Genomic DNA, 23,861 nt, shown 5'->3' with positions numbered 1-23,861 from the left:
CTTGGGAGAGGGTAAAAGTGTTACATTCTGTGCTACCTTTAACCTCCAGAACATGTTCTTAGGAGTCAGGCCAAGCTGCAGTCAAATCCCAGCTTTGCTCTCAGGTCATTCTTGGTCAGGTTGGGCCATTTTCCAAATCATAAAGTAGGATAAGGTTTGATGGGAGAATTCAATCACAGAGCATGTATCAAGAGCCTGGGAGAGTGCTTGGCACAAAATGGATGCTTAGTAGGTGGTAGTTTCCAGCTCTCTTTCTTCCACTCTAAAACAAGCACAGCCTAGCTTGTGCATTTAACAAGTAGCTCCTGCCACAAACCCATGTCCTTAGATGATACAGCAAATCCATACCCTTGATGAATGGCTTTGCAATGGGCTACCCTTGTGCTGTATAACCTAAATGGACAGAGAAGCATCTAGGAAATCTAAAAGAAGCAAAGTACCTGTCTCCATGACTCCAGAGCAAATCACAGTACCAAGGGCTGATTTGATGGGAAGTCCCCCACCCATCACCACAAGGAGCAAAGCTGTCCCTGGGCCAGCCCAATAAGTAGCCATCCAGGAAATCCAGGTGTGCAGGGGTTTGGGGGAGGAACCAAGAAGAAGAAGCTAGAGGTCGTTGGCCTGTCCCTGACCTCTGGCGACATTCCAGGGCCACCTTTAGGATGCCCCAACTTCTCTTCACACCAGAGAAAGAGGACTTTGAAGACGTAGGTGGTGTCCCAGCTCCATCAGGGCAGGTTGTTCAGAGACTGACCAAGAGAGGGAGGTTGGAAAGTTTTGGGGGTGTCCCATTCATCTCTTGTCCTTTCTTGACAGCCCCAATACAATTATAGATCCCCTGAGACCAAACTGTTTCCTTTTTCAGCTGTCCTTATACTTGGAACTCCCATAAAGAAAGCAATACAATGAGAGGTACCCTCAGATTGCCATGTGCAGGTGTTCCAAGGCTCAGCGAGTCATTTGAATCCCCCCTTAGGCCAGCAGATTCACTCCATCTGTGCTTACAATTCAGTCGAGACCAGAATTTTCTGATGCACAGTTTTCCTAAAATGTCTGTTTCTCCACTGTTTTTCACATTCCAAAGGAGAAAAATCATCGTTTCCATCCACACTATTAGAAACAAAACTAGCCCCTTTTCTCTCCAGCCCATATTATTGCCTCATTACAAATATATTTTGTGCATCAACCTTAAAGGTTATGTTTCCCTCCTGCTTCCTCCTTTCATTGTACAAGATTTCCAGTTATCCAGTATTTTGTTCTCATTAGAACACTGCTTGTCACATGTTTTCACCAGAGACATTCATCACCAAGGTCAAAGGGTGAATATCGTGATCTATTATGCTTAGAGGAATCTAATGAAAAGCCACATAATTATCCAATTTAAAGAGAAGCAAGTAAAAAAGAAGGGGAGCACTTGCTATAATTTAAATTGTTTTGTTTCCCTGAAGCAAAATTTAGCACCTGATTGACAGGACCTAATGATAATTCTTATTGATATGGTGATGTTAATTGTGGAGAGATATTTAATAAGTCCCATATTCCGGAGGTAAATGCGTGCTCTTAACCTGCACCTGAACCTGATTTTTGATGCAGCGTGGGGATGAGGTACAGATACAGATAAGTGAGCACAAGTGGATTTTCAGTCTTGTGTGGCAGAATGGAAATTGGAATCTTCAGAATCTATTAGGAGAACAATTCCACAGTTGCTCACACTTTTATAAATTATACTGTGCATTACAGAAAGACACAAAGTCAGGGGAGTTGCAAGAAGAGGATATTGTCATGACTTTGCAGAGAAGTTTTTAGGGTAGCATTTGGTGATGGTGGTGGTGGTGGTGTTTTCAACTAAAGACACACACCAAAGAACGTGATCTGTATTCGTTTTTAAAGAAAATGCACTAATGAAATCCATGTCCCAAATCATCTCTCTGCCAACCCCAGGTAAAGCTGACCTTGCAGAAAATGAGGCCAACTCTGAAACATAGGTAGACTCTTGGAAGAAAATGACTTTTTACACCATGAACAAAACCATTTGAGAAGGCCTTCATGGGTCTAAATTACAAAAGGAAGTGATCCGTAGGGCTGAAAACATCAACTAGATCTGCATTCCATCATGAGATGACTGGGAGGCAGGAAACAGCTGCTGGGGCTGTGGACAGGCCTGAGGTCAGCTCTGACTTTCTGAGAGGCCATTTCAAAGCCACCATCTGGACAAGAGATGATGGGTGGCCAGATCCAGCTCTGCATGATTCAACTCTATACACTAGTGAGCCATCCCTCATGGAGAAGCTTTGTGTTCCTGGTGTTTTTTTATTATGTGCTAAATAACAGAACTTTAAAACTGCCTCTGTGATTGTCATGAGACAATGCCATCATTTTGGAACTAATACACAGCCAACTTTGTGCAAATAATACAAGGTAAAAGAAAAAGAAAAGAAAGCTGCTCTAAAGACAAATAGACTTGAAAAAAACAAGTCATCTTGGAAAAAAGAAGTAACCAAAGTGGCTTAAATCTGAGGGAGGGCAAATCATTCAAATTAATTTCTTTCAACTCCAAGTTAACTCAGTCTTCCATTTTTACTTATGAGAAAAGAATATTACATGGTGAGTATTCTAATATAACCTGCTTAATGTAATTATTCATGCCAAAGCATAATTAACGTTGAAATAATCAAGCCACAGATAGTTGTAACCTGAGTCACAGTGGGTCACTGTTACTAGAAAAGAAAGCTCTCAATCTACAAATAGGAAAAGGAGAGTAAAAACGTAATCATTAAAGGGTTTCAAGGAAAACAAGAGTAATTTTTAATGAAGAAAATATTTTAAATGTCCTAAACATTTCAAGATAAGATTCTTCTTGAGCTTAGTTAGCAGCTGGGGTCTGGCACATTGTGGGTGATCAGTAATGAGCAAAGACCAGACATTCTTTTTTGCTTCCTGAGCTTGCTTCTTCTTCTTTTTTTTTTTTTTTGCTTTTAATACACACACACATACATATATGCATATCCTTGGAATAGTCCAGATACAAATCATATTGACTTTGAGCCAGGTACTTACTTTCACTGAAAAAAAAAAAAAAAAGTCAAGTTAATTGGAGATGACCAAATTGATCGCGGGTTATGATACCAATAGCAGCTGAAATTGCTGCTGTGATTTTCAACTTCCTAAGCCAAAGCATTACATCATGCACAGGAGATTATAATTTCTCTGAAGAACATTTCTGGTATCTCACTACCCGAAAAGCGATATGCCAGCAAATTGAACAGAGTTCAGAGAAAAGCAATAAAAATAATTAAGGATTGACTGATGGAAAAAGATGAAAAGAATTGAACGTGGGTTGCCTGGCCCAAAAATGACCTGGGTGGTTATAGGAACATTACCCAGGAATCTGGAGGGACAAGATTCCTGTCTGTCCACACAGCAAAACGATGCAATAATAAACACAACAAAGCTGTTGGATAATTCACTCCATGATTTGCTCTGGAAGCTGGTGCTGCTCTGGGCCAAAAACCAGGGTCGTGTCTACTCTAAGCAGTTACCAGCAGTCACTCTGTGCTTCTGTGTGACTCTTGGTGTGGGCTCAAGGCTGATATGGAGGCTGGGATGTCACTGAGGTTCCCCTATTTCCACTCTGGCGCTGTCTAACCATACACTCATCCTATGCCAGACACCTGGGTCCTTGAATTGGCCTGCAACCCAAAAGAGAAAAGGTAAAGACTGGTTAACATCATGGCTGAGAGTCTGGGTTCAAATCTCAGCTACAATACTTCCCAGATGAGTGACCTTGGGAAAGTTACTCAACCTCTCTGACACGCTGTTTCCTCACTTGTAAAATGGAGATAGGAATAGTGCCTTCCTTCTAGGATTGTTGAATGAAGTTGTTCACATAAAGCACTTCTCAGTGCCTGGTGTGTAGTAAGTGCTCAACACATGATCGCTATTGTTCTTATTTATTACAATTAGCAGCAAGGGCCAGGAACACCTGAAGGGGCAGCAAAGATCTGACTCTCCTAGTAGGGGTTCCAGGCCCTAACACATGCACCATGAGTCGCCTGGCCAGTGCCTGAACAGATGCTACAAAACTGATGTTATTGATGTGCCTCTCCACTCCCCAGCACCCAAACATGCCAGTCTCCTTTATATCTATTATAGGCTGGTGGACCAAATGTCCTAATTCGCCCAGGACAGTCTTTATGCCTGTTGACCTAGGGCAATTACTAATAGCACCCTCTTTCTCTCAAATGAGTCACAGTTATGATGATAAATGATATGGTCAGCCTAGTTATGAATCTCTCAACATCTTTTTTTCTAAACCTTTTCTATCCTGCACCATCTCTTGACAATGAGTTTCATGAGTATATTGAAGTTACTGTGAGAAAGTATTTTTACCAGTCCTGACTTTACTGAGATCAATAGCTCTCAGGAGCTGGCAAATGAGTCCATGGTCACCCTAGTCCCATATTGTCCACACTTTATTGTGCTCAGGCTAAAGAGCCTAGCCAGTTAGTCTGTCCTGTACTGATAAGCCTTCTGCATTCCCACTTTCATTTTAGTTGATTTGCTCTGGAAAACATCCAATGCCACTGGATCTTCTTTAAGAAGCATAACTGAAACTTTACTTTAGGTTTAAGTGAATGAAATAGTCACTCCTTTTATTCCAGGGTTTGGAGTCAGGGGATCTAAGTTTGAGTGCCAGTGCCATCCTTCACACCTGCCTGAGCTCATACAAATCACTTCATCTCTCTGAGCCTCACTTTCCTCATCTTCGTAATGGCAATAATATGTAGATAGTCATGCAATCTACAAATAATGACAGCTTTACTTCTTCCTTTCCAATCTGTATGCCCTTTTTTTCTTGCCTTATTGTACTAGCTGGGTCTTCCAGTACAATGTTAAATAGAAGTGGTGAGAGTGAACACCCTTGCCTCATTCCCACTCTTACAGGAAAAGGGTTTAACATTTTACCACTAAATATGTTACCTGTAGATTTTTCATAGCTGTCCTCATATCAGATTGAAGAAATCCCCTTCTGGTCCTGGTTTACTGAGAGTGTTGAGTTTTGCCTAATGCATTTTCTATCTATATTGAGATGATTACATATGTTCCCCATATACTGTAACTTATTAAATTATAGTAATTAATTTTCAAGTGTTTAAAGAATCTTATATTCTTGAGATAAATCCCATCTATTGCTGGACTCAATTTGCTATATTTTGTTAATAACTTTTGTGTCACTTATTGATACGATGCTATAAGAAAAGTATCTTTTCTCCATTCCTGTATCTGAGAATCAAATGAGATTGTGAATGTTACTATGTTTTGTAGACTGTAAAGTTTCGTCCACATGTGGACTCCAAAGCTGCTGCACCTGCTAACAATGATGGCAAGAAATAGCACAAAGATGACCCTTGCCAAGGCAGCAGCCCGCAGGCAGGTCAGGAATCAGCCTCCACAACTCATTCCCACTCTTACAAATTCAGTCATAACCAATAACTCAGAACCCTCAGCCTGCAAGTCTAGCAAGGATGCCTCCTGGATTTTCCAACAAGGCCTCAATCTTAAATAGTTCCTTCTGTTATCAACCTCATCAGTCATGTGTCCTGATTTTGAGTTTAAGAGTATTTTTCCCTGAGTGCATTGACTTATTCTTGCCCACAGGAAGCTCATCTGCCACTTTCCTGATGACTCAAGTAGACTCAAAATATTTTCCCACAATCTGGCCAAACTCGGGAAATGGTAATGCTTATGATATGCATATTGTTTCAGTACATCTGTAAAGATTTTAGTCTTTACTTAGGAACTTATGACATTTAAAGTCAAGGGAGGTGTTTCAATTTTGACAAAAGTCACTGAAAGTATCCGATGTTGTACATTTCTTGCATAATCCTGCATGTTCTCTCTTTCGTTTATTGGCAAATCTGGGTCTAACTGCAGGATACACAGCAGAAAGTAAGCTGGAAATGGCACTGGCCCCCTGAGTCCAGTCTAGTTTTGTTCGGATTCTTTTTTTGTTTGTTTGTTTGTTTTTAGAAACAAGGTTCCACTCTATTACCCAGCTAGAGCACAGTGGTTCTATCTTAGCACACTGCAATCTCAAGCTCCTGAGCTCAAGTGATCCTCCTACCTCAGCCTCCTGAGTAACTGGGGCTACAGGCGCATGCCACCATGCCTGGCTACTTTTGTATTTTTTTATTTTTTTATATTTTTAATGATGGAGACTCAATATGTTGCCCATGCTGGTCTCGAACTCCTGGCCTCAAGCAATCTTCCCACCTCAGCCACCTAATGGCTTATGGATTACAGGTATGAGCCACTGTGCCCATCCCTGATATCTTCTGTTAAAATGCTACCTCTGGGAGGAGGTAAGAAATTAACTGAACAGCTTTACTAAATGTCTTTTGTCAAATATAGTAGAGCTGAAAAATACACCAGCACCCAATAAACAGAAGTTCATAGCAAAGGAGGAAATATTTTTCCCCAAAATTAAAGCCATAACTGGCAGTTCTTAGAAAAATCATTACTCCCAGCTAATATGCTCCCCAAAAGTTTAATAAACAAACAAAACCACCCATCATTGTGGATCAAGAGTTTCTGAAAAATTTACCTAACATTAGAAGTTCAAGTATGAAATGTCGCAGACATTAACTTTGGAAGTAAGTATAGCACTATTAAGTGGGCAGAACTCTCTGCCATAATGTGGGTCACAAACTGCCACAGTCTATAAGATCACATTTCTGTTTCACACGAGATCTTTCACAATAGAACAACTTAGAATCTTCACATGAAGAGCATGACTTACATGCTGCATGCTTCGTGACATTCTTTCAAGTTTGGTTTCCTTGGGACGGTAGAGAAAAATCCATCAACAGTGCAGTGAGACATCACTTCAGGCCACAGGGAGCTTTCAGATGGGAAAAGATGAAGATACCCAAGCAGTACAGAAAAGTTCCTGGTGAGTGTTTTCCAGTACACGGCAGGTGCTCAGTGAATGATTCCCGGTGATGACCACCTCCCCCCTTACCCCTATGGTAGTGAAGGCACCAGGTAAAATTGGCAAGCCTCTGATGATTCAGTCATTCATTCAATAACTATTGATTCGACTCTCTGGCCGAAAGCTAAGCCACATGACAAAGAGACCAAGTATAGTGGCTTAAAGACACACAGGTTTATTCTGCACTCATGGAACATTTCAAGGCAAATGGTCCAGGCTGGGGGAAGCTCTGCCACATGTGGTCATTTAGGCACATGTCTGTCCATACAGTTGCTCTGCCACCCTCCAGAGTGTGTCCTTGTCTGCACAGCCAGGCTGATCATGGGCACTGCCATGCTCCTGTCCTCAGGAGGGAAAAGCGGGTACATGTCTAGGGCTGGGGAATGCCTTCTGAGCAAATGAGGCAGAAGCTAAACACATCATTTGCTCTCCCGCTCTTCAGGTGATGACTTAGCCACCCAGCAGCACAGCCACAAGGGAAGCTGGGACGTGTGGTCTAGCTGGGCATCTAGCAATGCCAGCAATACCAGCTTAGAGCAGGGTCTCCTGCAAGGCCCAGATGACTGAAGTACCTGCTCCCATGGAGTTTCTAGTCAGGTGGGGAAGCACAGAGATAGGTAAAGAAGTCATGACCAAATATAAAGGCCCAGGAGAGAACGACAATGCTGCTGTAATAAAGACTGCTATGGAGTGAGACAGAAGGGTTTGTAGGAAGCCAGTGTAGACCAGGTGGTCAGGTAAGGGTTAAGCTGAGACCTAAAGGGGAGGAATTCATGGTTGCATGCCAAAACAAACAAACAAACAAACAGAAAAGAAAAGAATGTACTAGACAGAAATACCTGACGCACAAAGTCCCTGGAGGCAGAAATTTCGGCATGTCTGAGGCCAGACCAGAGAGCGGGGCTAGAGCAGAGCGAGGCTGGGAGGAGAAGAGCAAGGCTGGGAGGGGAAAAGCAAGGCTGGGAGGGGAAGAGCTTCAAGCCAGGCATGCAAGAAGAGCAGGGCAGGATCCCAAAGGTCCTCGAAGGCCTGGGTGAGGAAACTGGATATCCGAAATGCAATGGGAAGGCAGGTTACAGGACATGATTTACATTTTTAAAGATCCTGTGGCCGCTGTAAGGAGAATGCAGCCATCTGTGTAATCCACCTGTTATTCTGAGAAGGAAACTCTAGGGCCTAGAAAGTGAAGGTTTAAATCTCGCCTCTAAAGAATATTTTTAAGATGAGAAGTGAATCCCTGGTAGCCGAGGCTGCTTTGGGTTTTCAGAGGGTCTTCTGAGACCAGCCATCGAGGACAGCGGCCTGAGGCCATGATCCAAAGGCCAGAGCCTTCAAACCAGCTTTGCTGGAAGAAAGATGAGGTGAGAAGCAGGTTGTGGGTGGGGTAGTGATGGGTTTATGTCTAAGCCACTTCTTATCTCCAGCAGAGGTGCTGCTTACACTTTTGGATTGCAAGTTTGTTTACTTGACTTGAAAATGCAGGTAGCTGGGTTGCGAAAGTCGGTTTCTCTCCAGGATATAGGATACAAAAAGCAGAAATACAAAAAGTAGAAACACATTTTCTGGTTTTGTTTATCTTAATATGAAAAATAATTGTGATATACATCACAATAAAAATAATATACATCACGCATCACACACCGGGGCCTGTCGTGGGGTGGGGGGCTGGGGGAGGGACAGCATTAGGAGAAATACCTAATGTAAATGATGAGTTAATGGGTGCAGCACACCAACACAGCACATGTAAACCTATGTAACAAACCTGCACGTTGTGCACATGTACCCTAGAACTTGAAGTATAATAAAAAATACATTAATTAATTAAAAAATATAAAAAGAAAAAATATATAGATTTATTTGTAACACAATGGTAGGCAAATACATCTAGATTGTCTACATCTTTTAAAATGCAGTCTTGGATTTACAAGTACATGCAGATGTCAATGATACCTGGCATAGTTTTTACTAGTTTACGAAGTCATTGCTTACATTACCTTATACAGGTACTTGGTTGGATTGAATTTTCTATAAATGACTCTTAATAAGTAAATGAGATCAATGGACTAGAAACTGAAATTTGTAAATGTCTCCATCACCTATTCATGCATCACAAGCACTTAGTCTTTAAACAAAAATTAGTAGGCCCTGATGATTCAAAAGGCCTTGATTTCTTGAGCCCTTCATTTGTAAAATGGTGACAAATTTGGATGAAATGCTGCATGTTGGCAATACTGAAACCTTGCAGATAAAGGGTTATTTCAAACCTTTCTTACGAGAATATACATGCAAACTGTGTTTGTGTTAACTCAAATTCTAAATTAGTTGCAGTGTGAACTAATCACTTCAAGCATTAAAGCTTGGCCTTGGGATGAAATTAAAGGAGAAACATTTAGGCAGCATCATTGGAGAATTACCCTCAAAGTAAGATCGCTAAATCCATAAATATTTTCCTAAGGGAAAAAGTGAAAGTATCATCAGTTTCTAATTTTAAATAGAAAAAAAAATTAGCCTGTGGACCACAGGAAACAGCCTTGTGTCAGAACACTGAATTATGTTTTCTCTACCTCTCCTTTTCATTGTAACTAATAATTCCTAATATAGTCAATTAAGACACATAAAAGAGAAATCTGCAGTTTAAGTCTCTGATTTTATCATCCACAGAACAACCGAAGTAACTGTTCTGGGATGGGGGTATTACCTGGGTATCTATGCCCCAAATATACAAACCCCAACATGGCAGTTATTTCTAAAAATTGGTGCACAAAAAAATGGGCTGGGTGCAGTAACTCATGCCTGTAATCTCAGAACTTTGGGAAGCCGAGCCAGGAGGACTGCTTGAGCCCAATGTTTCAAGCCTGGGCAAATTAGCAAGATCCCATCTCTATTTTTTAATTATTAATTTTTTTTTAATTTTAGAAAGACGTATTTTAAAAATGAGTGTAAGAGGAGCAATGCAGGAGGGAGAGAATGAAACAAAAACAGCCGAAGACAAAGCAGTAGAGAACAGCACTTACAGACCACTCCTGACTCACCCCTGGAAAACGTTCACTCAGGTGTTTGCTGGGGATCACACCTCCCTTCCACCCAGGCATCCATTCAATCATCTAAAACATTTCCTGAACTGGACACAGAGCTGGGCCCTGAGACTACAAGCATGAGTCAGACATGGTCCCTACCCTCCAGGAAATCAGTCTTTCCAAAGTACAGACACAAAGATGAAGGTCTGAAAAGAGCTCTAAGAAGAAAGTGTTGAGTGCTGAGCGAGCTGGGAAGAGGAGGCTGTTCCTTTGCCTGTGAGGACAGGCTGGAATTGGCCGACCCTGAATGAGGAGTATGCTTTCCCCAAGCAGCAAAGAGGCGAGGACGTGGAGCTGCTGGGGAGGGTCACAGGAGAGGAAGCTCTGGGCGAAGGTGAGCGCTGGGCTGCGAATAACCTGAGCAACAGACTGAGCAGTTAGGCTACATTCTGCAGCCAGAGAGGACCCGCAGCAACTTTTAAATCAGAGGAGTGGCATCATGGCGTCTGGGTTTTGGAAAGGCCAGTGGCAGCAGCATGAATCGTACGACCTTAGGACAGGCCCTGGGCAGATGATCCTCTTCCCACGGGCAGCTATCCTCAACGTGAGGGCCTTTCCCTGTTCTACATCAGTGACTTCATCCTGGGATACAACAACTGCCTGTACTCACAGATTCTGGGAATCATTTAATGGGCACAGTGAGGATGACACATCCAGGACCTCAGTAGGAAATACCCAAAGGATTTTGGTATTTGACTGGAGTGACTCCATGACTAGGAGCTGGAATCATCTGCAATCTGGCGTGGGATGGCTCAAAACTCATGCCCAGTGCATCTCACAGGGAGTCAAAAATCTGGAAGCTCAGTGTCTTTTAGTATCTTATGTCTGAGAGAGGGATCTGTAAAAGGATTTCTTGCCATATTTACCTATTCTTGTTTTATTTCTTACTGCATTATTTAGCTGTGTCCTCCATAAAAGAGGTCTCCAAGATGTGACCTGGTCATCCCTTTTCAACCTCAGCTCCCACCTACATACCCCAAACTCTGCAGCAACCAGTTGCTTGAAATTGCCCATAACTCTATCCTTTTGCCCATCTTGCCTTTTCACAGACTGTTTCCTCCACCCAGAATGCCCCCTACATGCCTGACAACCTCCTACTTCCCTTTCACGATTCAACCCTAACATCTTCTGGTCTCATAAGCCTTTGCTGAGACCCCAGGTGTAGTTGTGCCTTCCTCCTCCCTGCACCCCTACACCTGGTGTTCTGTTCTGTTCTATACTTAGCACTCTGCTGTAATTAATTGTCTTTACAATCACCTCTCTCACTAGCCTATGAGTCCTCAAAATTCTTGAAGGGTGGAGAATCTGTTATTCTTCTTTGTCATCTCTCCAGCTCTCAAACATAGTAAGCACATCGGTGATGTTTAACCAATGTGGACTTTTCGTAGTGACTTTCAAGATAACCTTCATGTTTTTACAGCATTTTATAAAGCTTATATTGAGAAAGCCCTCTTCAGCCTGGGCAACATAGTGAGACTTTATCTCTACAAATAATTTTAAAATTAGCCAGGTATGGTGGCACATGCCTATAGTCCCAGCTACTCGGGAGGCTAAGGCAGGAAAATTGGTTGAGCCGCAAGGATTAGAGTCTATAGTGATCCATGATTGTACCATTCGCTGTACTCCAGCCTGGGCAACAGAGCAAGGCCCCATCTCTGGGGGTTAAAAAAAAAAAGGAAAGAAAAGTCCTCTTAACATCTCATCATCTACATGCAACAGTCCTGCATGTATTGGCCCCATTTAGAGATGAGAAAACAGGAATTCAGAGGCATGTGGTGATTTGCCCAAAGACACTGACCAAGAAAGTGACAGAGCTAAGACTTCTCTTCCTCTGCCATCTGATCTACTCAGAGGTCTTGGATAACATGGTGCCACAGAGTGCCCAACCTCAAGTTCAAAGACTTACTTTGGACATAATTTCTTTCCACTGCCTAGGGCTGTACCTGCTCCTCTGCATACCTCAGTCCCATTGGTTTCTGTTTGAGCACCATTTGCTGGGGCAAGCCCAAGGGCAGGACTCTCAGAACCAGCGCAAAGGGGAACTGTGGGAAATCATTCAGGGTGGCCTCGGGAAGCCTGACTCAAGTTGAAACTGTGATCAAGTCAGTGAGCTAAGGCTGCAGTCGGGACTGCAGTGGAAGTGGGAAGGATGAGATCTTGAATTCTTTCTTTTGCAGCCCTGTCCCTGGCATCACTTGTGTAGCAAAGCTTACATTAGAGTCCTTGTCCTACTGAAATCACTATAAAATCAGATCTATCAGAGCCCAAATTAATGAGATTTCTAGGTGTTTATGAGTTATCTTCATTTTAATTTAATTTATTTTTCAAGCAGGAAATATATTTAGAGTTTGAAATTCCAAAGGCACAAGAGGATATACAGTAAAAATTGTCCTTCCCACTTTTGTCTCTCACCACCAGTTTCCTTTCTACAAAGGTATTTCATGAATATTCAATGAAATACATGCATTTATATATGCATACATATATATACACACACATATTCTTTTTCTCTCATTTTTATATGAAGGGCAGACTATTTATACACTGTTCTACATCTTGATTTCCTTTTCTGCTTAACAATATGTCTTGGGATTCCCTCCATACCAGCACACAAAGAGGTGTCTCCATCATTTTTACAGCTGTACTGGATCCCATTGTATGGCTGTGCCAAAATTTGTTTAACCAGTTCCCGGTTGAGGGGCATTTATTTTGTTTCCCATCTGTTGCTATTATAAATAATGTTGCAATGAATAACCTTACAGATACATCATTTTGTTCACATGGGAGTATATCCATAAGCCAGATTCATAGACTTGCAACTGCTGGATCAAAGAGTGTGTGCATTTGTAATTTCAATGGGGAGTGTTCCAAATGACCTTCCACAGACTTTGTACTAATTTAAAATTCTACCAGAGTTGTACAAGAGGGTCTTTTTTCCCCACAGAAACCTCTTTTGTACATAAACCATCAGGGATAATCTAAGGATTCAAAGAAGTCATGAAGAACAAACAACTCTTCTGAATTTAAAAAATAAAGGTGGGGTGGCGGGAAATGCAAATGAAAACCACAGTGAAAAAAGGGGGAAAAACATGCAATGAGATACCACTTCACACCCACAAGGATGGCTAGAATCAAAAATAAACAAAAAATAAGTGTTGGTGAGCATGGAGACATTGGAATCTTTCGTATTGCTGGTGAGAACGTACAATGGAGCAGCTACTATGAAAATCAACTAGGTGGTTTCTCAAAAAGTTAAATATAAAATTACCATAGGACCCAACAATTCCATTCCTGGGTATATACCCAAAAGAATCAAAAGCAGGTACTTCAGCAAATACCTGTACACAAATGTTCATAGCAACATTATTCACAATCGCCATAAGGTAGAAACAATCCAAATATCTGTCAAGGGATGAATGGATAAGCAAAATGTGATATGTACCTACAATAGAATATTACTCAGCCATAAAAATGAATGAAATTCTGATACATGCTACAAAATGGAAGAACCCCCAAAACCAATTTCATTTACATGAAATATTCAGAGCAAGTAAATCCAGAGTCAGAATGCAGACTGATAGTTGCCAGGAGCTGAGGAGTCAGGGAAATGAGGAGGGATTACTTAGTGGGTGGATGTTTCCTTTGGGAATGATGAAAATGTTTTGAAACTAGATACAAGTAATGGTTGCACACATTGTGAATGTACTAAATGCCACTGAATTATAGTTTAAAATGGATAATTTGTATTGAGTAAATTTCACCTCAACCAAGAAGAAAAAAGGAAAAAATAAAAGCAGAGGTGTGTTCATGTCACTGTTCCCAGTATTCTTGGTTGCTGACTTTCTGAATACCCCACTTCGTGATCCTCTTCCAGTTCAGTCTGTCTACAGAGGGCCCCCAGGATGGTTATAGACATCTGCTAAAAGCATATGCCAGGCAATGAGCCTCAGGCTTTTTATGCATTTTCCCATGAATTCTTCACCACAACCCCGCGAAATATCATTATCTTCATTTTTTTTTTGTTTTTTTGAAAGGGAGTCTCGCTCTATTGCCCAGGCTGGAGTGCTTACTTCAGGCATGATCTTGGCTCACCACAACCTCCACCTCCTGGGTTCAAGTGATTCTCCTGCCTCAGCCTCCTGAGTAGCTGCCCGGCTAATTTTTGTATTTTTATAGAGATGGGGTTTCACCATGTTGGCCAGGCTGGTCTTGAACTCCTGACCTCAGGTGATCCACCCGCCTCAGCCTCCCAAAGTGCTGGGTTTACAGCGTGAGCCACCATGTCCGACCCATTATCTTCATTTTACAGATGAAGAAACTGGGATTTGGAGAGTGCAAGTAGCTTGCCCAATGTTACTCAGCTGGAAAGGAGCAAAGGGTGACTCCAAAGCCAAGCTCTTTCCATTAAGCAGCCAGTCTAAATGTTTTACCCACCTCAGCAAGAGTCAAGAGACAGCAGGCCCTTGCCACCCCGCAGGTCATTCCTAATAACTCAGTGACCGGGCTCTGGGCCAGCCTACTCCTCTGGGAAGCACACAGCTTCTTCTCCTTCTGGGACTCTCTGTATCCAGCTCACCACAGGCATTTCCCTGAAGCCCAGCTCTGTCCCTTTCTTGCCCTCCTATTTAACATAGTGAATGAGTTCAAGGCATCCCATAAATGCTACATGAATTAAATTGATCTCAGTAGGTTGGAGCCAGTGAAATAAAAAGAATTCATCGTGCTCTGGCTTTGGCATAATCTGAATTACATTGTTTGAATAAAGTAACCGCATTTATTTCTGCTGTGACAGAAAGAATGAGAGCTTTGACGCTACACAGACCAAGCTGCAAATCCTGGGTCTGCCACTCCCCTGCTTTGTGTTCTTGGAGCCACAGTTTACTCATCCACAAAATGGGGTTGCAAGCTTGTAAGGAGGGTTTGACAGCACACTGTAAGAAAATGCCTAACATACTTCATTCAAAAAATATTCATTAAGGACCTACTATGTACAAGGCAGCATGCTGTTTTTCTTTTAAAGTAGTTTTTTAATGTGATTATGACAAATACAACCCCTGAATTCAAGAAACTTCCATTTCAATGGAAGAAATAGACATTACATCATTACATAACTAATTGTGAATGAGGGGCCTGACGTATCTGGCGGGGGATTGTCCAGAGGCTTTTTGAGGAAGTGACGTCAGAGTTGAGATTGAAGGGTAAGTAGGTGTAGGCTTGGGGGGCGGGGGGTTGTTCCAGCAAAGGGCACAATGGGTACAAAGGCCCTGAGGGAGAAACGAACTAACAGGGGACCAGTGTGCCTGGGCCTAGACATCCAAGGGGAGAGGGGGAGGAGACGGTTATCACTCATTGCCAAACAGAGTAGCCCACCTTGCTTTCCTCATCCCTGCAACCAACCTTCTGTCTCTCAGTGACCTCCCAACTGGTCCTCCTGCTTACTTCAGTGTGCCCCTGCAGCTCATTCTCAGGACACAGCCACATCCAGGGGCAATCCAGGGGCCAAGCATGGTGGCTCATGCCTGTAATCCCAGCACTTTGGGAGGCCAAGATGGGCAGATCACTTGAAACCAGGAGTTCGAGACCAGCCTGGCCAACATGGTAAAACCCAGTCTCTACCAAAAATACAAAAATTGGCCTGGCATGGTGGCGCACACCTGTAATCCCAGCTACCCGGAAGGCTGAGGCATGAGAATCCCTTGAACCCAGGAGGCAGAGGTTAGAGTGAGCCAAGATCATGCCACTGCACTCCAGCCTGGGTGATGGAGTGAGTCTGTCTCAAAAAAATAAATAAACAAATAAATAAAGAAGCAATCAGGGTCAGGTCACGCTCCACTTAATGCCCTTCAAGGGCTGCCTGTTATTTCTAGGAGACTCTCAGACCAGCGTCCCTCATGTGGCTCTGCACGAAAGAGTACCTTCACTGCCAGCCCCAGGAAGGCTGCAGTGCCTTAGGCTCTTCTAAGGAAACCTGCCCCACCCACAGGTGGAACGGGAGGGAAACAGGCAGACTGGGGAACACCTGTTCATACAGACCATTTATCTACAGGCAAATACCCCTTAGCACTTGCTCAGTCACTAAATTTGGCTGATGATCATCAGCATATCACACATGGGATATGCACCTGGCTTGAGAGTCTACATTTTCCTCTATTTGGTTAGTGGTGTCCTTTCCTTAAATAAAACATTTTCAACTTTGCCTGAGGAAGGAACTTCTCACCGTAATGCAGTTGTGCCCTTCTTTTCTTGCAATGACCAGATGCTCTGTTTTTCTGGTTATTACTATTTTAACCACATGAGCCCCAGTCACAGTGTACCCCTCTATTCTGGGAGCACCTCCAGCTTGGCAACACCCTGACAGGGTCAAGCTATAACATTTTCAGATGGAGACAGGCGATAATCCCTGTGCCTTTGACTGTCATAGGCACAGAGCCTGAACAGTGGTCATGAAGCCCTCTGGGATCTTACCATAAACCAGACAGGGTTCCAGCTATGTAGGAAATAACCCACTGGCATGGACAAAAAAAAAAAAAGGAAATGAAATGGTCTGGTTGTCATTTTCTTATTCAGCACAAATGACCAAAGGCCTTCTCCCCGGGGATTCTCTCATGTTGAAATTCATGAGACAACATGCACATGGGGTAAGAAGCAGTGTAGAAACAATTCGTGCTCACCAAATGCTCTCTTCATTTCCCAGCCTACCTTGCTGTTGGGAGTCAGGTGACTCATTCCAGCCTATGGGCTGTGGGAGAAGTTCTGTAGGTTATTTCCAGGCAGAGGCAGTCAAAATACAACCTGTTGATGGATCTCATCTCTCTCTTTTCCCCCACTGTGATCTCTCTGAAAGCCACCCACTCCTGAGAGCATAGCTGCAAGATGGGACAGAGATGCCCAACACACATCCGACTTTACAGGAACAAGAAATGAACTTTTACTGCATAATGCTGCTGAGATTTCAAGACTTATGTGTTACCACAGCACAGTCTAGCCTAGCCCGATTCATTCATACTCTGAGCCTCACGCTGCACAATTGTAGGTAGGAAGCACTGAAAGGTAAGAAACAGTCCTGCTTTCAAGAAGTTTACAGTCTGAATGGGGAGATGAGGTAGGCAGAAATTCCATGCTAAATGCTAAAGTTCAGGCCACAGGCATAGACAGCTTTGAAACAGAACTAGCCCCCAGGGCAAAGGAAAGTTTACATGGGAGGTAAAACCACAGGATGACAGGCAAACAGGTAAGACCTGCAGAAATACAATTTTATTGAACAACAGGTATAAGTGTAGTGATAAGGCAATCCTGAATAGGCATGCTAACTTCTTCTAACTTTGCAACAGAGTATTTAGAAATATAAAGAAAAATAGAATAACATACTGAAAGCTTATTCCACTGATGACCCAGCTTTCACAATTATCATTGCTTGCCAGTGTGGTTTTTATTTACTCCATGCCTTCCTTTTCCGTAATATTTTGTCAGTTATATAATAACCAGTTGTAGGCAAATGTCCCCAGTTATTTAAATATACATTGCATATCTTTTCAGTTCATTTTTTCAAATTAGGACCTAAACAAGTTCTGAACATTGAATCTTGTTGATATGTCCTTAAAATCTGATTTTGGCTATAATAGTTTACCCATACACACGTTTTTAAATGCCATTTACACACATTAACTTTATAAACACAAAGTAATGTGTTTTTAAGGCCCTGTCTACTCTGTTCTCACAAAAGGGCAAAAGAAATCTTGTAAACATCAGCTGAAATACCAAGAGTCACAAAATCGTATTGGGTTTGCAGAGGCCAGGTAATAAAATGTATTGTCAGACTGCATGTGGCAAACAGACATGACATGTGGCCCCCTAGGGGAGTCAGACCTGAGCCCAGATGGGCCTTTCAGAAAGTGCCTTCCCCAAAAGGAGAGGTCACACAGGACATGTGTCCATCTGCTTAGCCACTGGGATACCTGTAGGTGCCATCTCAAGAGGGAACTACAGCAAAGGTTGTGATCCATCAGATAAAGTAGAGACTGGCCTGTGACTCTGATGCCTATCTTTGACGTCTCACCAGGAAGACAGGCCTTCTGTGAAGCAGCAGCCAGGAAAGGTATTTGGCCCATGAATCTGGAAAGGAGTGACTGCCCTTGAGCCTGTGCGTTTGGTATCACAACTGCAACGCTCCCACCCGGGGCAGCAAGTCCCTCACACAAGACAGTTCACGGCCAGATTCCAAATTCAGACGATCACTATTTACTGTTTTTGAAGAATTGGGGAAGACTTTGGAATCTGAGAGCAAGAGAGAGACAAAGAGTGAGGGACAAACAGAGACAGAGACCAGAGGACAAGAGTCAGGAAACATCCATCCACCCACCCGCCCCTCCTCACAGGAAAAAGGCAAAGGCGGCAGGAAGGAGCCGGAGGAAGGGCCAGGCACACAGTGAGGATGCGGGAGACAGCAGAGCGAAGCAGAGTGGAGGCAAACACCGCCTTTTCAATTCTGACATCTCTCTGAACACTATCCCTCCAAAAACAAGCCGCTCCAAAAGAAACTAACAGGTAAGCCTCAACCTCAGCCTTCGCTGTTACACAAAGAACACTTCCTAGCCAGTGCTGCTGAACTGCCTGTGCGGCGCTCCCAGGATGGGTTTGAACAACCAGCCTTTGTTCTATTTTCCCTGGCTACAGTGGAAATGAGCAGGAGCAACTGACACAACAGCATGTCAGATGTGGATTATTGGTTTAGAAGGAGACCCAGATTCCAGAAACCCCACCAAAGAGGCAGTGGAAATGTCTGAGGAGAAAACAGAAGGCTGCAGCTGGGTCACATGCCAATTAAGTGGGCTGTTTGGAGAGGCATGTAAATGATCAAAAGCATTTGGGACCCTCTCCCATCAGTCACAAAAGATGCTTAAGGCCGATTCCTTTGAATGCTGTTCTAGCAGTGGTCTCATACAATACATCTTAAGGAACATTTATACTGTGTTCACTGTGCATTCAACTGTGGCCACTTCAAAGGTTTAGCCAAGTATTTTATGGCCATGGTAAAGGGTTCTTATTGATTTAAATTACAAGCTTGGCTCCTGTCAGCTCCACTTGAGGGCAAAAATGCAATAAAATATCCCACAGCACAAGAGACAGACATATCACATTGAAAATCTTAAGAGATCCTTTTCACTATAATCACTCTAAATGATATTTATTTATACAGGCAAGGTTATCAGAGAGATTTGTCTACAGTCTTTAGGCTTTAAGGGTTTCTCTCAGTTTGGGCATTTGCTTTTTTAAAAATCTAATTCTGACCTAGGCCATGAAAAGGTCAGAAGTACGTGCTGCCTCCCCTCGCTCAGAGTCTCCCACCACTCCCCAGCTACTCACAAAATGGCTTGTTCCAAGAATAGTGACGTTGACATACTAGCCATCACGGCTGAAGGATTATGATTTTCAGTCCTCCTATCATTTGCATATCCAGCAGGCCAGACTCAGATGAACGAGAGGTGTCAAGGTATGAATGACAAGCCTATCAAGGCGATGGAAGGCTGTCTCAGGATTAACTGTCAGGGAGACAAACTTCACTCTGGAGACAGAGACAAGAACAAGCTTTCTATTGGAAGACTCTAAAATTGAGAGGGATTCAAAAGCTGTCAATATGAAACGTTGCTTATGCTACTCGCTAATCCGTGATGATCGGCACAAAACAAGTTGCCTTATGCTAAGAAGGGAGAAAACCAAAGCAGCAGGCTCTGGTCCGCTTCATTCCCGGTTTCTTCATAATAATTTGCCTGAAACATACTCAAGATGGAGCTAACCCCCAGACATACACAGAAACTAGCAAATGACTATTAGGTATCTGACATTTGAAATAACATGTTTCTGGAGGGTTGGCATTACAAGAGTCATTTCACTTCAAAATGTTATTCCTAATGTAATTTTTTAAAATTCATAAGAGGCACTTGCTAGAATTCAGTGTAGCACTAAAGTCACTCAAAAGACAGAGGTCAAATTCATTTCATTTCTTTTATGTTTTCTTCTCTCTGCTAGATGAAATAAATGATTAAGCCTAGAACACTTGGCAGTTCAGCGAATGTGCTCCGTGGCACCATTACAAGATCGATTTTCTCAATACAGGAGTCTTTCTAGGGTGCACATTGCTTAGCTGACATCTGTCGCCGTTGTCATGGCAGCGCTCTCTCCAGCATAGTGAGAGGTCAGGCCTGACAGGGAAGGCCTCGCCAGCCCTACCCCAGTCACTTCAAGGTTAACAGCCAATGGACCAAAGAAATAGGCAATTATAGTACAGTCAATTCCGGTTAAGGAAATATCTGAGAAGTAAATATGTCTGATAAGTGAATGGAAATGAAACAGCCAATGCTATTGATGCAATCCCATAATATCAATGCCTTTTTGTGGTTCAGTTTGGTTGTGCCTTGTAAAATTTTCATGCTCAACGAAATCTAGCAAGAGAGAGGATAAGCAAAACTTCATTTTGCAGCCATTAGCCTCTGTACTTGAAGAATAGAATTCCCACAGATGAGTAGATGAACAGCAGAAGAGCAGCGCTTCTTCCCAGAAAAAGTGCAAAGAAAATCCCCAGGGTCTCCATCCCCTGTTGGTTTAGTCCCTGCTATTTCCAGCTGCATGTCTGTCTAAAGAAGATTCTTAGGATTTCAAAGGAAATTGACTTTAAAATAATATGTCTCATTGCCACCTCATCCTTACTGAATTCATTACTTATCAGAATGAAGGTCCTTCGTATAATTTCAACAACTCTGAAAAACAGCAAATTATTCCAAAAAATTCCAAATCACCAACATGTTGAAATTGCTAATTTCTAATGATACACGTTTCCTCTAAAGCATACCTTTTGACAGAAAATGTATTTTTATAACAGACATTCTTTGAAAAGAATTTTAAAAATGACAGGTGGAACTAAAACATAAAGATTTTCAATTATAAGTTGCATACCCTGGAAATTCAGTTACTGACGATGTCTGCAGGTAGTAAAACTTGAAATTCATTGTGGTAGATACATTCATATTATCCACTCCTGATTAAACCTTGCAGTTAGTACAAAGAGAGCTTTAGGTTTCATTAGACGCCTGAAAGAATGGCAATGACGGCCGGGCGCGGTGGCTCAAGCCTGTAATCCCAGCACTTTGGGAGGCCGAGACGGGCGGATCACGAGGTCAGGAGATCGAGACCATCCTGGCTAACACGGTGTGACCCCGTCTCTATTGAAAAATACAAAAAACTAGCCGGGTGAGGTGGCGGGCGCCTGTAGTCCCAGCTACTCGGGAGGCTGAGGCAGGAGAATGGCATGAACCCGGGAGGTGGAGCTTGCAGTGAGCTGAGATCTGGCCACTGCACTCCAGCCTGGGCGGCAGAGCGAGACTCCGTCTCAAAAAAAAAAAAAAAAAAAAAAAGGCAATGACTTTTCTTCAACTGTGGGATTTTGTTACCCACAAAGAGGAATAAAAAATTAAGAGTTACATTTATATAAAAAATTTATAATGTATAATATGGGCATTTTATATATATGTAACTCAACTCAATAATATGTATATGTAACTCTTTATTTTTGTTTTTTATATTTTTTTGAGATGGAGTCTCACTCTGTCGCCCAGGCTGGAGTGCAGTGGCACGATCTCGGCTCACTGCAAGCTCCACCTCCAGGGTTCACGCCATTCTCCTGCCTCAGCCTCCCGAGTAGCTGGGACTAGAGGCGCCCGCCACCACACCTGGATAATTTTTTTTTATATTTTTAGTAGAGACGGGGGTTTTACCATGTCAGCCAGGATGGTCTCGATCTCCTGACCTCGTGATCCACACGCCTTGGCCTCCCAAAGTGCTGGGATTACAGGCGTGAGCCACCGCACCCAGCCGTAACTCTTAATTTCTTATTCTTCTTTGTGAGTAGAAAAATATGTAGTCACTGTGGTTACTCACCTCAGCTGTTTGCCAAAACGTTCTCAGCTGTGGTCAGAATAGACCATAGTGATTGCTGAGGTTTATAGCCCATCATTGGTCATATTGAGAGGTAGAATCTCTTCCAACATTGGTCAAGTTGTACTTGCTACCTTGTTTCCCAGAGTTCCCATTAATAAACTGAAGCTATCCATACCTCCCTCTTGCTTCATGGGTGGAAGTTGGTTTAGCACCCAAACTAATGAGCTGACATTACTCTCTTCAGCCCAACAGTCTCTTGAGAACCAATGGCTTCATTTGCAAACTCAGCATTACCTTAGAAAGGTCATGTGTGGATGCAAGAAAAAGTCAGTCACTCAAATAAGCTTAAGTGTGGAAGATTTTACTGTAAAAATACAGCAGGAAATCCTGCAGAGGATTAGAAACGGATGGGAAACAAATTATATGCAAACCAAATTGGAACTAAAATTGGAATTGGAAAACCAGAAACCAGGGTGATTCTCTCTACGTGTATTTCACCGCTGCCATACTTTTCTTCTCTCTTCACCTCTGTCTTTCAACTAGCTTTCTTTGCATTCAACGTGGGTTAATTTGGCATGACCTTTCAGTTCTAAAGCCATCCTCATCTTTCTCAGTTTCTCAGTGTCCAAATTCCCACAAGAGAGAGTCTGATTAGCTCAGCCCAGACAATGGTTTGACTCTCCCAAGGTCCGGTGCCAGTTGAATTTAATCATCCAGGGTGGGGATAAGAGTGGGTAAGGGGCTCTGACCAGGGTCATGCAGTTTACACGTGACTTCCCAGCTGCAGCCTTCAGCAAAGGCAAGGCACACACTAAAAATATGTCTTCTACAAAAATCAAAGATGATACATGAATTAAAAATGTCCCATGTGCCCAGAAACTTTACAGGTAAGCAAGAGCTCTTCAACAAAATGATGCTGAGATAGTTATTCAACAATATTATCATGACTTTGTGTTAGCTGCAGTCTTGTCAGAATCATCTCCATCAGTATGAAATGACTACCCCAGCAACAACAACAACAACAACAACAAAATGCACAAACAATCCCTTCCTAATTACAGGGGATAAAACACAGAGACAAAAAAAAAAAAAAAATGCCTTGGCCTTCACAATAGGCCATTGCCAGCCTTGCATCCCATGCCCCACTATACCCTGCATACCCTGACCTGTAGTTAAACTGAACTATTTCCTGTTCCCTCTTGAAGCCCCACACTTTCTTTTCTCGTGCCTCCCTCCACACAATGTTTCCATTCCTTCTTCAGTCTGCACCACACTGTAATTAAACAGAACTAACACAGAGGCTCTCAAAGAATAACCAGGGAGTCATGAATGGCCTCTGGAAGCGGAGGATTTTTTTTCAAGCAGATACTTTAAGTGGCCACTTGATAAGAGAAGGCACACAGGGTCTGTCCTTGATGGCCATCTAGGATGCCAGCTCCCTCAGAAAGCCTTCCCTTGGCTCCCCAGATGAAATATCACTAATCCGTCCTCCGAGGAAGCATTTCTTGTTTCTATCACTGTTTCCCAAATGTAAGAACTTGTAGATCCTTAAAATTACAAGCCTATGCACCCCAATCTGAGAAATAGTGCATTACAAGTTAAACTCTGTCACTTAAGGGGCCATGTGAGCCATGCCGAGTCATAAACTTGAGACCTGAAATCACATGGCACTTCTAAGTTTTTTGTCTGACCTCCAGATGACCCATAATATTCCTCTACTAATTATTTAGATGATCATCAAAATAAAAACACAATTCATCATCATCATCATCATTAAAACTCAATTTTAAACACCTAATTGTTCAGACCTGTGTAGCCTGGCATATCCAGAAGGCTCTCATTCCAAATTGCTGGGCTCACAT

The 23,861-nt window shown here is 42.7% G+C and overlaps 1 long non-coding RNA gene across 1 annotated transcript in view; it reads right to left on the bottom strand.

Moving 5' to 3' along the window:
• Nucleotides 1–23,861, bottom strand: part of LOC117072386 — a 47,089-nt gene that overhangs the window by 16,009 nt on the left and 7,219 nt on the right. Inside the window, exon 2 of the long non-coding RNA XR_004432774.1 lies at nucleotides 3,540–3,689. This is a non-coding gene — a long non-coding RNA (uncharacterized LOC117072386). The remainder of the gene's footprint in view (nucleotides 1–3,539; nucleotides 3,690–23,861) is intronic.

The sequence above is a fragment of the Trachypithecus francoisi genome, unplaced genomic scaffold (genome assembly GCF_009764315.1).
Source record: "Trachypithecus francoisi isolate TF-2019V2 unplaced genomic scaffold, Tfra_2.0 Lachesis_group4, whole genome shotgun sequence".
In the NCBI taxonomy this organism is placed as follows: Eukaryota; Metazoa; Chordata; class Mammalia; order Primates; family Cercopithecidae; genus Trachypithecus; species Trachypithecus francoisi.
The sequence above is the reverse complement of the archived record's forward strand: the minus strand, read 5'-3'. Positions and strand labels throughout refer to the sequence as shown.